General features: G+C 41.4%; 1 protein-coding gene and 1 long non-coding RNA gene across 5 annotated transcripts in view; one reads left to right on the top strand and one right to left on the bottom strand.

Moving 5' to 3' along the window:
* MGAT3 (beta-1,4-mannosyl-glycoprotein 4-beta-N-acetylglucosaminyltransferase) overlaps positions 1-11177 on the bottom strand; it is a 48334-nt gene extending 37157 nt beyond the window's left edge. For 2 of the 4 annotated variants that reach the window (XM_034403338.3, XM_060694567.2), the window contains exon 1: positions 10881-11047. The gene's annotated coding sequence lies outside the window, so the exon portion shown is untranslated. Of the gene's footprint in view, positions 1-10880 lie in introns of all 4 variants that reach the window. The other 2 variants (XM_060694566.2, XM_034403340.3) reach the window with 2 other exon arrangements.
* LOC148112796 (uncharacterized) lies at positions 10674-12154 on the top strand. Its single transcript, XR_015728900.1, has 2 exons — positions 10674-10703; positions 10902-12154. It is a non-coding gene; the product is annotated as an uncharacterized LOC148112796 (long non-coding RNA).
* The last annotated feature ends 2796 nt before the right edge of the window (positions 12155-14950 follow it).

Here is a 14950-nt window from a genome sequence, read left to right as displayed (position 1 = left end):
AGCTTCTTAAAACTGAACAATATATATTTCTAAGTTTTTCCTAGTGGAACTCTTGTTTTTCCTAAAAGAATTTTGAGAAGCATATTCCAGACTCCAAATCTATTAGTTTCCCTTCCCTTGAAGATCCAGGTCTCACATTTTTTGCAGATCTATCATGAATAAATTCTGCACGACCTTTCCTAAACTATCTAGATTTTTGTGAATGTACAAAATGTAGTTATGCCTCACTGCACTGTTAGTCAAGACAATGGCGATTAATTGATGCAAATAGCACGTATCAATTTCATTCTCTTTTAAATGGCACTGTTGAATTTATTACTTCTCAATAATCTCAAAAGGGAAACGATTCAAACAATCAAAATTACAGTTATTAAATACTTACTTACAGATTTTCTCCAGTAATCCATGCGTTTCATAATTAATGTTTTTTTAAGAACACCAAAAATGTATTGATTATGGGAACAAAACTGAAAGGATTCAACATGAAAACTTTTCTAGGGAACAAAAGAAATTCTCACTAAATAGTCTGTTAGGCTGCAACAAGTTAACATTTTTATTCTTACCCACTGAACAGCCATTCTTTTTATTTCTCTAATGGAGCCTTAACTCACAGCAATATCCTGTATTTTGAACCTGGATACTCTTCAAGTTAGCAATATCATTTCACAGATCCCTATTATCTATTTGATAGAATTATAGAAGTGCAACTGCTTTTCCTCATGAGTTTGATTCACTTAAACTGGACAAAAATGTAAGGCATCTTTATTAATTATGTTTCTTTAGTGAATGCTTGTTAATTGCTTTGCATTTATTAGAGAAAAGTATATACTTCCAGATGTGACAAGGAATAACCCCTTTCTTCTATTCTCATTTTCTTTGCCTATATAAAATAATTATCTACTGACTCTAAACCAGTCTGGGATTTTACAGATGTATTGAGAATGCAATCCCGAATTCCATTCATAGTATACACTTAGGAAGAATGAAGAGAGCCAGTTTTAGAATTAGTGTGAATATAGCAATATGGGCTTCATTGCTTGGACAAACTGTTTTATTTATATACAATTTATTTTAGAATATTAAGTATCCTATGAGTTAAATGTGTCTGGGATGTTTATTAAAATTTTGATTAAGTACAAATGGAAAAGTTTATTATACATTGATTTGGGGAAAGTGTATGATAGTGAATAGGCATGAATGCTTTGTATGACTATGGAGTTGAAAGAATTGCTCCTTATGATAAAAGCATGGATGAGAATAAATGGGATGCTTCCTGAAATTACTACTGAAGATGGGAAATTGATGGAGAAATTGTAGGATATGGCAATATTCATGGAAATATAGTAGTATGTAGTTTGTTTCAAGAAATGAATGTCAGAGGAGCAAAAATGGTTGCATATAAAACCATGTTCCTGCCAATTTTATAGTATGAAAGTCAATGTTAGGTATGGCAGGAAAATGTAAAGTTGGATGCAATGGGATCAGTCAAATTAACTTGAATGACCAATGGGGGTGATAGGTTGCTCTCACATCCAGATGCAGTGGGAATGGGTTACTTCAAAAATATGTGTGATGAAACAAGAAAGGAGCGGGTCAAGAATCCATGGGTGTTGAGTGGCTTGATTACAAAGGTGAGTGAGCCGAACAAAATGCATTGATTGAGATGGCTTGATCATTTAAATAATGAAACAGATGAAATCACAAAAGAAGATATATGTTGGAAGAATGAATGGCTGAGGAGAAGGGGAAGACTAAAAATTCATGATGAGAAGGAGCTTATGATCTCATCAAAAAGAGAAATTTAAAGAACCAAAAGTAATGTATGAAGTTATATATAGAAATGGTGCAAGTAATGATTGTTAAGGATAGAAAGATAGGGAGAAGCATAGTAAATGGTGCTAGATTTCCTGCTTTAAAAATTATTATCTTCATTTTATAAACTTCTTTTCTCTCAGTGTGTTTGTGCTTAGCAAATGTTATTCAACCTGAAAGGGAATTGTGGGTTGGATATGCTTGTTTGTTCTCTGAATGTAGCTGAAATCATAACAATTGCCATAAAAATATTATAAGGTTTATACTAAAAAGACACTTTGGATATCAGATTTATATTGCAGGCTCCTTTCTAAAATCTATTTAATATAAATATTTTTTATTGTACATCACCCAGAATCATGTTCTGTGAGATGGGTGGCCATATAAATATGATCAATAAATATTGAATCAATAGTAGCGTAGCTTTCAATGAGCCTAAAAATTGGGATACCAAATGTTTTTGATATCAGTGCTAAAGTAACATATTTTAAAAAGGCCATAAAGATAAAAACAGTTGTTCAGATACATAATTCAAATTATGGCTGTTTTTCACAACTAATTGAAGTCTAGTATTTCTTGGATTGCATGGATTGCAATAAGAAACTCACAATCAAATTCTTCATTTAAAAATCCCCACGCATGTGTATCCATACAGGAAATGAACATTCTAGGCAAAAGGCTAGGCTCTTTTGTGTAGTTATTTTGCTATATATGAAGACTTCCTGGGATGAAAAAACTTTCCATTCTGTTACTTGATCTGCAATCTAAGGTAGATATGGTTAACTTCAGATTTACTACTTCATCTTTTGTTTTCAAGAATGAAAACAAGGGCCCCAACTGGGCAAAACTAAAAACCAAAAATATTATTCTGTTGTGTTCCAATTCCTACTTTAAAATTTTTAATCTTTATTTCATAACTATTGTTTTGATTGGTTATTCACAGAAAAAGGTAAGATGGAAACAATTCTTTCAGTTAGTTAAGAGGCCAGTGTTTCCTAGACTTCTCATAATTTTTTATTTTGGTTTTCTGCATCAACACTGGAGATCATTCTCATAATTTTTACATCACTCTTGAGATTTAAAGAGACAATTACTTTTGTCCCACTAATTATATTTCCAAATGAGTCACTGTTCTGAGTATCATTTCTGACCAGAAAGTATCAAGGTCAGGCCATTAATTCAGAAAGAGAGAAAATCATGTAGTAAATCATGCAGAAAGGCAGACCCATTTTCGGAGAGCTTTCTAGAGACTCTGATTAACAGGAGAAGCATCTGCATTCTCACTTTTAAAAAGTAATCTTCTTAACCTAGTCCTTCAAGTAGTCCCCTATAGCACAAAAAGATGCTTAAGAATGACTAGAGTAAAAATGAATCTAGGGCTCTCTATGTTAAGTCACAACAGAACATTTTCATTAAATGCTTTAAATTTATTTGTTTCATGTATCACTAGGGCAATGTTTCACCTGCTCTGCATTTTCATGCTAGAGACCTATTAAAAATACAGGAGGAACCCATGAAGAGATGGCACTGATATGCTCAATAGAACTTCATGGATTTTTAAAATGAATGTGCTGTTGTTGTTGTAAGCCATGCTAAACTCATGAAGGGATAGGACTGTGATGGCAAACCTATGGCACGCATGCCACAGGTGGCACGCAGATCCATATCTGTGGGTACACAAGTGTTGCCCTAGCTCAGCTCCAGCGTGGATGCGTATGCCAGCCAGCTGATTTTCAGACCTTTCGGGCCCACCAGAAATCAGGAAACGGGCCATTTCTGGCTTCCGGGGGGGAGGCCATTTTCGCCCTCCCCAGGTTCCTAGAAAGCCTCTGGAGCCTGGGGAGGGCAAAAAAGAGGCCTACCGGGCCCACCGGGCCATCGCGTGCCAAAAGCGGGGGGAGCATGGGGGGGTCGCACATGCATGCATGGGGGTGGGACACAGTGAATTATGGGCGTGGGCACACGTGCGCTCAACCCCCCCCCGTGCTCACAAACCCCCCACCCCCACCCCCACCCCTGCTTTTGCCACGCGACCGCAAAAAGGTTAGCCATCACGGATAGGAGATTAAAAAGTAATGCTAGCCAGTGAATCCCTAGCAGAGCAGGAAGTAGTACTAAAGTGCTTCCAGACGGGTTCGTAGCAGTACCAAAGATATTGTGTAATTATTGTGCAATAATTCTCCCTTTTCTGTGATGAAGGTTATCTGCATCTACGGACAATTCCAATAAGGAGGTGAGTTAATTTTATAATAAATGTCTTCTATGAAGTCAGGCTTTTGATCTACCTCACAAATTCCTACTTGCTCTGCTTAGCAGCAGCTATTCCTCCCATAATACCTATAAAAAGGTTTTTATAAAGCTCAAAAACTTCTGATTTCCCCATTATATTTAATGTCGCATTTTATGTCTGCCTTGTCCTATGAATTATGGAAAATAAATATCAACTTTTCCTGATTTAATTCTCAAAACTTTCCTGTATTAAACCAAAATGCAGAGAGAGTGAGCAATACCTAATGAATGCCTGGTTCAAATAATACAATCTAGCCTACTAATTACATAATATGCAAACACAGCCAGTTTAGTAAGGTTATGCTTCTGTGTCAGGAAAACTTAAGACAATGATATTGAATAAACCATCGTTTCATTGAGCATGTTTGTAGCTAATGATCGTAAGAATATGGCCAATGATTAAAACCAAGTGATCTACTCATTCAAAATACAAGCCTTCCATTTATTACATCACATTATTTCTTCACTGCTTCATTATAATCTGAAATTCATCAATACGAGTATTTCCTAGTACAGGGATACGAGTAGGAGACAATGACTTACTTTGACCATTGTCTTATAACATCTTATGTGCTTCTTAATGAATTTAGGCTGCAATTCTATATATACTTATCTCAGAGCAAATCCTACTGAATGCAGTATCTATTGGGGCCACACATCATGCTAAATCGTACAGTGGTACTTTTGGTTATGACTTAATGTCTTGTGTGAACCCACCCCAGGTGCAGACATACAGCATAATCATAAGCTTGCATCAATTAGATTTTCCCCCGCAAAAGTAGGTTGTTTCAGAAGTATCAGTCTTAAAGGAACAGGATATTTTTATTGCCTTGCTTCATAGGTCCTGCAGAAACCACTACTATTTATTAATTTCTGAAACTAGCCAAAAAAGGGGGGGGGCTTTAAAAGCTAAAAAGAGCTTCATAGCATAGTTTTGGACTACAATCAATACAAAACTGACAGTCACTTAAAGAGTTACAGATATTCCAAGTTATAAATAGTCAAATGCCTGGGGAAATAAAGAACTTGCAAAATGGGCACCAAGTGAGTTTGCTTAGTAAGGATTTCTCCAAGTGAGACATGGCTACAGTAATGGCTATGCGCCTATGGAGTTACCATACCTTATAATAGGGACACATGATTAAGAAAAAAACCTTCCATGACAAACACAGCTTTAAAATAAAAAGAAGTGGCTTCAAACCAGCTGGGATATGATCCCACAGCCAGATCCCTACTAACATGATTATTCCCATACATACACCTGAAGATACTTTTGTTGCTGTTTTGTGCTTACCTTTGGCTGCAGACGTAAGAAACAGAATTGGAAGAGAATCATGCAGTCCCTACTATCAAATGTACAAAGACAGAAGGTACATTGCGAAGGAAATCTGACTCTTTAGTGCATTTGATCTAACCCGGAGATAGCTCCTCACCCCCCCTTAGCTTTCTCAACAATCCCCCACTATGGTTTTACCATAGCTATGTTAAGCTTTTATAGGCTCTACCTCTTCCTCAAACAGTGTTTCTATGCTAGCTGGATCACAATTGCAACAATGTACCAAAAAAACTTGCTTTAGAGTAAACAATCTAGCCTCAAGTCTTGGTAACTTGAGTAAGCATTAATTAGCAACGCTGCTCCATTTGATTTCAATGGAAACTATTTGAGTGCTTGGAGCTTATTGATGTTTAGCTTGGTCTCATCCTAGTCAACCCTACTCATATCTCCCTTCAGCCTCTGATTATATATAATCCAACATAAGATTGGGAAGGAAGCTGAAGAAATACTTTAAATGTAATGCATACTATTCTCCAGGAAGTGTAAAACCAAAATTCTATTGGGCACTGATTGTTCAATCTCGTTTGCCACTTAATGTTCAGCTTCGTAGAAGTGAAAGACGTTGCTATCAGATTATGTGCCTGCTCATTATTTCCTCAAAACCAGGGGTGAAATGCTACGCACCGGTTCGGCGAACTGGTATTAAAAAAAAAAGCTACCAGTTCGTCTGAACTGGTATTTCTGGCAATCAGTTGTGCCGCACGATTTCGCTAGAAAGCAGGAAATCCTGCTTTCTAGCGAATCTAAATCATGCGGCACAGCTGTTTCCCTCCCCCTCGCTGTTCTACTTATCTTGATAAGGCTTCTTTTTCCGCATGAAGCACGCGTTTGGCGTGCACCTCACATGCACGTGTGTACAGCGTGCATTTGGCATGCACTTTGCATGTGTGTGCATGCAGCATGCTTTTGGTACGCACTGTGCATGCACGGACAGGGAACCGGTGGCAATCCACAGAGGATTTCACCACTGGCTCAAAACTATATTTTGAAGATATAAAAATACAACCCTTGGATAATTACAACAATGCGGGAGAGGTAACTTTAGGATTAAAAGTATGTTGATGTTCCCCAGATGAGTATAGTATGTCCATCAGACAAATGCCAACTTGTCCAATTGGATGCCTTCCATATATTTTTGGTCTTCAACTTGCAATTAGCTATCATACTCACTGGTCAGGACATAAGTCCAACACTGATGAGGAGTCTTAAGTTGGGTATATCCCATACTTTGCAACAGAATAGCCAGACAAGAAAATGCCTACAAGGATCAATATAGGAGTAGAGAAAGACTTCCAATGTTTTAATCTTCCTTTCTCAAATCTATCTTCTGAAGTCAAAACACTACTGTAATTCCATGAGCAGTTTTGTTTCAAGTTATTTTAGGATTGCTTTTTTTCCCCCACACTGAGCCTTCTGCATTTTGTACTAGGACAGAACTTTAGCTACAAGACAAACAGAAATTCAGCAGCTGAAGCTTTGCTCAAAACAGAGCAAAGTTGGAAAAAAATTAAATGAACAAGATTTTGTTTGTCCCATAATTGCAGAAAGAATAGATATCCTGTCAAAAGAAGCTGCTCACATCATTCAGTACGTCTTCTGCAATCACCAGCCATTTTAATCAGCATTTCTCTCTTGGTGCTTTATGGGTGCTTTATGTATATAGCACGGCATAGGAATATATTGCAACTTATTAGACAAGGATATATTTAGAAATTCTTGTATATACATAGAATTGTATAATTACATACAACATAAACATGTTTAGAAAAAAACAATTGTTAGGCATGCACAAGGCAACAATTTGCTGATCTTCTAACCAGAAAAATTATGCAGCTACTTGGAGACCCCAATTCTTGACAAATTTGATGTGGTTTTTGATCTTATACTTGATAAGGTATGCATATGCACATCTAAATTATCTGATCTCAAATCTTCCTCATATCCATCGTAGGCTATATCATGCAGCCTTTAAAAAAATATTTTTGACATTTTCTTCCAGGAAGGCTGTAAAGTAAATGAAGAGTGCTCAAAGGAGACCATAGCATTTAAAGTAGGCCAGGTTCCTGTCGACTCAGTGAAACATGATTGATGTCCAAGCAGCTGCTTCTAATACAATCTGAGAAAAATCTGACTTGCCCACAAGCAGAGATGGCACTAGCAGAACAACTGGCCTCTGTCATGTTTCCTTTATATTTAAAGAATCCACATTAGGGATGTACAGTATAAGAGCATCCCACCTGGAAAGGATACTCTACTTCGCAAGCAAATCACCTTGAATAAAGAAATACAGATAGTAATTCAGTTCCTATGGCCTGTGACAGTCTTAGGCACTATTCCAAATCTACTGTTCATCAGCTTTCACTGCAGAAACTCAAGGATTCTCAGAGGGCATCAAGAAGGGGAAAAGCATGGACTTTTCCACCTTGACTGTCTCACCACAATAAATTGGCAATAAGATCCTACTACACTCTTCTTCCCCAGCTCTAGTTGTTTAGAGATGTGTAGATGATGCTAATAAACCTATGATTTTGATTGTTATGTTTTAATTCATTATGAACTCTGGAACAAGTTTTGCAAGTTTTTGAAGCAATGCAAGACCTGCTTGTCCCAAGATTGCTAGAATAAAAAAGAAAATTTGCATTCAGGCAAATGATATTCTTGCTTTCCTATTTCCATATCTGACAAGTCAAGGAGGAAGGGGTGTGCAATATACTATTTATTTTCAAATCTGGTCCTAGATTTTTGGCCAATATAAATCTTCCCGTACATCAGGCAGAATTGGTATGATAACTAAAATGTTGTTGTTCCCAAATAGGAAAAGCGGTAACAATGGAAATACTTTCATGAGGAAGTTCCAGGTAACATGAGATCATGCCTCAAAATAAATGCTAAGGGTGTGGCATGGACAGTTCATGGAATGAGGGTGTGACTAGAAAGCAGTTTGGTGCCAGGTCCCTGTGATCCTGAGTTCACTGCTAGGTAAGTGATTAGTACTGGTGGCTGAGTCAGTTTGCTCCTATATACAAATATAGTAATGCTATGGTAGACTTTCCAAATAACTATGTTCCCTCCATTGTTAATTAAAATTGAAATTACATAAAAGTAAACTAAATGGAAACACTTAATTCACCTTGGCTGATCTCAAAAATGTTATGCAAGTTTAGATATATTCTATACCTGGGTGGGAAAACACCAGCAATCCCAAATCTGTAAAATAGATTAAGAAGAAGAAGGAAGGAAGGAAGGAAGGAAGGAAGGAAGGAAGGAAGGAAGGAAGGAAGGAAAGAAAGAAAGAAAGAAAGAAAGAAAGAAAGAAAGAAAGAAAGAAAGAAAGAAAGAAGCAAATTTTCTTAGAAAGTAAAGGTCACTGTAGACATTGTCAAGAAAATGTAATGAATATGGCCATTAGATTACAAGGAATCACAGCTGACTCGAGGGAGTTTTGGTTAAGTTCTGGTTCATTTATACAGTCATCATGTGATGATTGAACTATCAAGTGATAATTGGCATATGTTTCAATCTAACATCATCAGAAATAAATTTATTTCATTTGCTATTATCACTCTCACTCATGCTTTTTAAATGTTTGAATAGTTGTGTCCTAGTCATTAATAACTGATTGATGAAACCAACCCAGAAATAGGCCTTCTTCAGCATAAAGCTTTCCAGATCTGTAGGTTATTCTGTAAATTGCTAGCCTAGCACGTCTGAAAAGGGACTGATTGGCAAAAGCTGTCAGACATTTGTCAAGCAGAGTCCTGGTATACAAAACTGTCATGAACTCATTAGCTCCCTTAGGCTTGTCACCACCAACCTCAACTCTCATCTATTATAAGGAAATAATAGTAATCTAGTTCCTGGAGCTGCTTTTAAGACAACTGAGAGAACTATGTGAAGTACTAGGAACATATAGTACAAATTATCTGGATGACTCTGCTAATGATTTGAGCTTTATTTTTTGAGCTATTCACTTCTTAAAAGTTTTGCTAGGCCTTCATGAGATGATAAAAGGCTATTTTCAATGTGACTCAAATTACTTCCACAGAAAGTCCCAGAAGAAAACAAGTAGTCCATTTTTTCTCTCTTTCCATCCCTCCTCCTTGTTTGGCCTCTCTTTCTCCATGCTGTCTAAATAAGTCTATAGCTGCAGTACACACTCAGCTTCCTGACTGCAACACCTTTGCTGTGCTAGTGCAGACAATCACATATCCCAGGCAGAAGCTGCACAATATGACAGGTACTTTGGCAGAATCAAAAAGTAGACAGACTGATCAAGCAAGCCAACCCTAAAGAATTACCAATGACCCTATAGCCCAAGAAAGACACATAAGCCTGGCTATTAAATACTGTTCCTGGTTTTTAAAAATTAAGATAAGAAAAGGGAAAGTGGGAAGGAGAGGACAGTCTCCATTCCTCTTTATTCTGTACCATTTCTGGGATTGAATGGACTCTGAACACTCATTTGCCGCCTACCAAAGACTGCAGACTGGACACAAATGCACCATGAGTGGCATCCTGGCACAGGGAAGCTAGGAGCAAACAGGCCCTTTCTGCAGCACTGATGGCAACCTTCCTTGGAGTTTGTGTCTTTCCAGAGGGGGGAAGGCAAAGCAGAGGAGGTTTGTAATCAACCTTGGCTTTCCAGTTCATGAAGTTCCCAAATTCAGCCTGCTTGGACTAGCCAGGCAGTTGCAGGGAAATCAGGGATCATCTGGAGATTTAGAGATGTTATCACAGGCACATGCACACACAACTGCTTTGGTTGTTAAATACCCATAAGAAAGAGAAAGCATGGGGGGGGGATTTTTCACTAGATCTCTAGGAGAGCTTCCTCCACTTGGCATCTTTCCAATGAATTGGGGTGAAAACACCACTATCCTTGGCCAACAAGGCCACAAAGGCTGTCGTTGATTATGGAAAGTCCCAAGTAGAAGAAAGCCAGGCTAGGAGCACCCATCCTCCAAATGCCTACGCTTCAAGGAACTGGCCAATTTGGAGCAATCCCTTTCCACTTTCCCTGCCCAGTATCTCAACATCTCCAAGACTCTTCTCCCAGGAAGCCTTCTGTTCTCCATCCCTTTCCCAATCAAACACAAAGAAGGCGGGGAAGGGGAGCTGGGATTGCATCGGTAGGAAGAGGGCAAGGGAAGGGAGCCAGTAAGTGGGGGGGAGGGGGGCGAGGGAAGGCCCGAGGGGGGGGGGGTGCAAGGCATGAGATGGAAATAGAAGACAAAAGGGAAAATGGATGGAAAGGAGGTCGGCAAAGGTGACAGAAGGGGAGACGGGGGGGGGGCAGGAGGAGTCAGAAAAGGGGTCAGAGGAAAAAAAGGGGTAAGGCTGGGATTAGCCGTGGGGAGGGGAGGGAAGGGAAGCGGAGGGTCCCTTCCCCCGGTGTGTATGTGTGTGTGTGTGTGGGGGGGGTACCGAGCCTTCTCGCACTCACCCATCGCCCGTTGTCTTTCAGCAGCGGCGGCGGCGGCGGCGACTCCTCTGCCTCCTGGGCCCCCGGTGGAGAGCTGTGGGGATCCTCAGCGACGTCTCGCCCCATTCCTGATTCTGGCAACCACGGCCGCCCCCCGGCATGGCTCAGCCCGGGTGAGAGCCCGCCACCTCCCGCCCTCCGCCCCAGCAGCAGCAGCAGCAGCGCAGTCTCTGCAGGGGTGGGAGGGGGCGAGCCAGCAACAAACGGGGGTGCGGAAGGTAGCGGCGGCGGCGGCGGCGGCAGAGCAAGCGAGCGCCCAGGGCTGCTGGGGATGGCAGCCGCGGGGGGGGGGGAATCACTTCCCGCAGAAAAATAACGAAATCTTCTAATGCTAAAGCTGATGATGCTGATGCTGATATTGCTGATAATAATATGATCAAAGCTCCTCCCCCTCCTCCTGCCCCTCCTCCTCCTCCTGCACCATCCAAAGTGGGAGCCCGATGCTAACGGGACAGAGAAATCGGCGATCGGGAGAGCTTCGATTCCACCACCCTCCCCCCCTTTAGCTGTGGCGCGCCTGGCAGGTCAGCCCGGCTGCCTAAACTGCGGCAGTCATTCAAAGCCGTGCGTGCGAGCGGAGCCCTCCCTCCCCCTCTCCCTCCCTCTCTCTCTCTCTCTCTTCCGCCCCCCGCTGCCCATCTCTCGCTCGGCCCCCGAGGCGCCTTCCCAGTCCCCGGCTAGCTTTCCCACCACCTCCCGCCCTTCTCCGGTTTAAAAATATCCCGATTGTCCCCGTTCTTCCCCCCCCCTCCAGACGCAACGCAGCGAGTGAGGGGGCGGGGGCGAGGGAATGAGCTTCTCGAACAGCCCGGGGAAGGGGGAGCGGAGGGAGGGAGGGGGATTAAGTCATCCGAGCATCATTCTGGCCATCAGAGAGAGAGAGCGAGACGGGCAGGTTAGTGCGAGCGCGTGTCTCCCCTCTCTCCTCCTCCCCCCCACCCCCCACCGCCGCCTTCAATCTTGAAAGCGCCCCCTCCCAGTTCCCAAGAACGATCATCGCAAATGGACGGATCTTGGAGCTCGGTGTAAAAAAAACTCGAGGCTTTGCTCCTGGAGACCAGCCCTCTTTCCCTGCTCTCCGCGCTCCTGCTCTACCTCCGCAATGGAAAGGAATACAAAGGAACGCCTTGTGGTCAGACGCCGGCGGGGGGGGGGGGGAAGGGGGGGGTAGAAGGAGGAGACTGACTGGTGGGCTCTGAGAGCGTCTGAAGTGGGCAACCACTTTGGAAGAATTTTTTTTAAAAAAAAAAAAAACCAATAGTATGGAGGAAGCAAAGGAAGGAGGTCAAGATTCTTCCTTCCCCAAACACCTGAAAGGTGCAATGCAGGAGAGGCTTCCTGGCACCAAATTCAGAAATGCATAGATCTGAATTCCTGTTGATCTCAGGACATTCGTGTACCGTACAATGGGCAGAACAGGGACTCATCTGAATGTCAAATCAGGGCATGGTTCCCCTCTCCAGTTCAGATTCCTGGCATCCCTGAAACAACAAACTGTGAACATATTTGAGGGATTTCCCCAACAGGCCATTTCTATTTCTCAGGGTGATAAACCTGCATCTTCTAAGCTGAAAATCCAAATGTTTTCTCTACAAAAAATTTTTTTTTTAAATTTAGGAATGTAACGTAAACGCTGCACCCTCCACATGCACACGCACTATTCTCAAACTTGCATAACTTTACATCATTATGAAAATAACCCTCTGACCCAGTTGTTGTGGACGATCCCACATAAGAATGCAGTGTGAAAAGGCAATGGGAAAGTCTTAGGGTGGAACCCTTGGGGCAATGCTTGGGACATCCCTGGAGAGAAAACAACTCCTTTCCCACAGGGCTGTTCCACATGTGCTTTTGTTTTTGATGCAGATTTGATGCAATTCCTACCCTCAAAACGACACTATAGAGCACTGCACACCCAAACAACTAGACACAAGAACAGGTTTTTCCCGAATGTCATCACTCTGCTAAACAAATAATTCCCTCAACACTGTCAAACTATTCACTAAGGCTACATTACTATTACTTATTAATCTTCTCATCGTTCCTATCACCCATCTCCTCCCACTTATGACTGTATGACTGTAACTTGTTGCTGTATCCCTACGATTTATATTGATTGTTTCCTAGTATGATTTGATTGCTTATTTGTACCCTATGACCATCATTAAGTGTTGTACCTTATGATTCTTGACAAATGTATCTTGTCTTTTTATGTACCCTGAGAGCATATGCACCAAAGACAAATTCCTTGTGTGTCCAATCACACTTGGCCAATAAAGAATTCTATTCTGCTCTGCTCTGCTCTGCTCTGCTCTGCTCTGCTCTGCTCTGCTCTGCTTTGCTCTGCTCTGCTCTGCTCTGCTCTGCCCTGCCCTGCCCTGCCCTGCCCTGCTCTACTCTACTCTACTCTACTCTACCCTACTCTACTCTACTCTACTCTATTCTAATTTCCTTTTAGAAGCATCTCTACTCTATCTTCAACTGTCCTTTGAAATGCGTGGACAGAGTGTCCCTGAACTGCAGGTGGATCCTTCCTGAGATGCCATTTCCTCCTGTTCCTGGGATTCAGGAAATGTCAGTGTTCAGTCAGCAGAAGTTAAGAAGTACAAATAACAGGATGACTCCAGATGATGTTTATTTGTCACTTGCTAGTTCTTTTAAAATCAATGATAATGACAAATGAGCTCTATCCTCCACAACTGCTGCAAGTGAATGGCAGTGCTGGCAATGAATCCAGTTTGATCCCCATGGTTGGCAGCACCCAGAAGCAGGCTATAGACAGCCAGAATGCAGTAGGCAAAATGCTTCCCCACCCACTGGCATTTAATAAAAACAGTGACAGCTACAGCCATATGCAACCACGTGTCAGCAAAAGCAGTGGAAAACTTTTGACGCGCACAACAGTGACAGTACCAACAACACACAGCTGGCAGAATGCAGTTCTCTTTCCAAGTTTAAATCAACCATCTGTGAAGCATAGACTTGTTTTTTAAACACAAGTCTAGTGGTCTTCCAAAAGAATATCAAGCCTCAGAGGTATAGTGCTTTCTCAAAAAAACCCCCAAAAAACAAATAGCTAAGCCTCTGTTGGTAAGGAACCTACATAAGATAGACAGATAGGTGGCTCTACAGATATCAAGTGTCCAGTTCTTCTGCCAGTGTTCAGGTGTGGCTCAGTAAAATAAAGAATCCTAGTGTTTGCTTCCATAAGCTATACAGTATGTGCTTACTCAGCTGAATAAAGACATCTAAGCAAAAGGGAACCCTGAACAGAAGATGAGACGTATATTTATACGTTTTCTTTGCTATCACTTTGTCACATAAGACAAATGGGCACCCAGTAGATAAGATAAAGAAGAATAGAAATAGCCAAGAATGCCCTTTGTGGCTTTGGGAGGTTCCTCAGGGATTTTCCAGGGCCCTAAAGCATCCCTGAGGCAGGAGTGAAATCCAGCAGGTTTTGACAGGTTCTGGAGAACTGGTAGCGGAAATTTTGAGCAGTTCAGAGAACTGGCAAATACCACCTCTGGCTGGCCCCAGAGTGGAGTGGGAAGGGAGATTTTGCAATATCCTTCCCTCTGGAGTGGAGTGGGAATGGAGATTTTGCAGTATCCTTTCCCTGCCACGCCCACCAAGCCATGCCCACAGAACCGGTAGTAAAAGAAATTTGGATTTCACCACTGCCCTGAGGTACTGTAATTATTGCACCATCTGAATATATGTTCCCTCAAGGCAATTATTAGGTTCCTCATCAACACAATCTTTCCAGCAACCCACACCAAATTGGTCATAGTGGTCAAATCCTAGCAAAGAGAAGGGAGAGGTATACCCACAATTGCCTAAAGTGGCCAGTAGGAGCTGGCCAGATCGTATCCTCAACCATGTCAAGCAATTAGGCCATCCATGAAGGATTCTAGCTTGTATCCATGGCAAAAAAAATGTGTCAGACTGGGGAACCCTGGGAATTAAAGTCCAGATATTTTAAAGTTGCCAAAGTTCAGAATTACTGTTTTAGAGGTATTTGCTACAAG

Source organism: Pantherophis guttatus, chromosome 7, assembly GCF_059756535.1.
Source record: "Pantherophis guttatus breed Tessera chromosome 7, ASM5975653v1, whole genome shotgun sequence".
In the NCBI taxonomy this organism is placed as follows: Eukaryota; Metazoa; Chordata; class Lepidosauria; order Squamata; family Colubridae; genus Pantherophis; species Pantherophis guttatus.
The sequence above is the reverse complement of the archived record's forward strand: the minus strand, read 5'-3'. Positions and strand labels throughout refer to the sequence as shown.